Raw genomic sequence first — 1,036 nt, forward strand, 5'->3', positions numbered from 1 at the left:
GAGAGAGAGAGAGGCAAAAAAAAAAAAAAAGAACAATTTGGAGGAGGAAGGAGGAAAAGTTTATTCTGGGTTGAGGGTTTCAGAGTCTACAGCTGCTGGCTCCATTGCCCTGGGCTGAGGTGAAGGAGACTCTTCTGATAGAAATGCCCGGCCCCGGCAGCCAGGGAGTGGGGGCGGGTGGGAGGGTAGGTTTGAGAGAGAGAGAGAGAGAAGGAAGAGGAAAACGAGAAAGGGGAGGACAAAATATAATCCCCAAGGGCATGTCCCCAGAGACCTGCCTCCTCCAGCTATGCCCCACTGCCCACAGTTGCCACTCAATAGCCCATTCAAGTGGTTAATCCGTCAAGTGGGCTAATCCACCGATCAGATCACAGCTCTGTAATCCAATCACTTTGCCTCTGAACATTCTTGAGTTGCTATGAGGGCTTTGCAGGGGCACCTCATATCTAAACCATAATGCAGGGTCTAGCCCAACTTTGAGCCTGCCGATGTCTGGCTGGGCAAAATAACTGAGAGGTGACAAGCAACTTGAAGGTTGAAGCGGGAACTACTTTATTGTGAGTGAACTCAGCGGGAACTGAGCCAGAACTCAAAGTATCGGGCACCCAAGGTAGCAGGAGCCGCTTCTCTGCCGGACAGCAGAGGTATATATACTTAACTAATCACACACAGCTTAACTTAATTGATATCATCTAGACACAGCAGTCAGTCACTAAGGACTCATCATCTTAATGGCTCACTGGCGTTGGCTCACAAACCACTCCTCCTGGCAAAGTGCCAGGCACCATCTTGACTTGGTTGTGGCCCTCAACATGAGCCAACTCTGTAAACACAGAGGACCTACTGGGAATTACGCGCGTGACACATCCTAATGCCTGTTGAGAGTTGAGGGAGGAGGGACTGAAGGTCGCTGGCCCTAGAGGGGCCCAAAGGCTATCTTCAGACTCCGCCATCCAGAGGGAATTGACGCTGCTTCTGGCCACACGGCCTGTGCGGGCTGGGTCTGGGAGCAAGACAGACCAGGTCAGAGTGGGTG

The sequence above is a fragment of the Marmota marmota genome, unplaced genomic scaffold (genome assembly GCF_001458135.2).
Source record: "Marmota marmota marmota unplaced genomic scaffold, marMar, whole genome shotgun sequence".
NCBI lineage: Eukaryota > Metazoa > Chordata > Mammalia > Rodentia > Sciuridae > Marmota > Marmota marmota.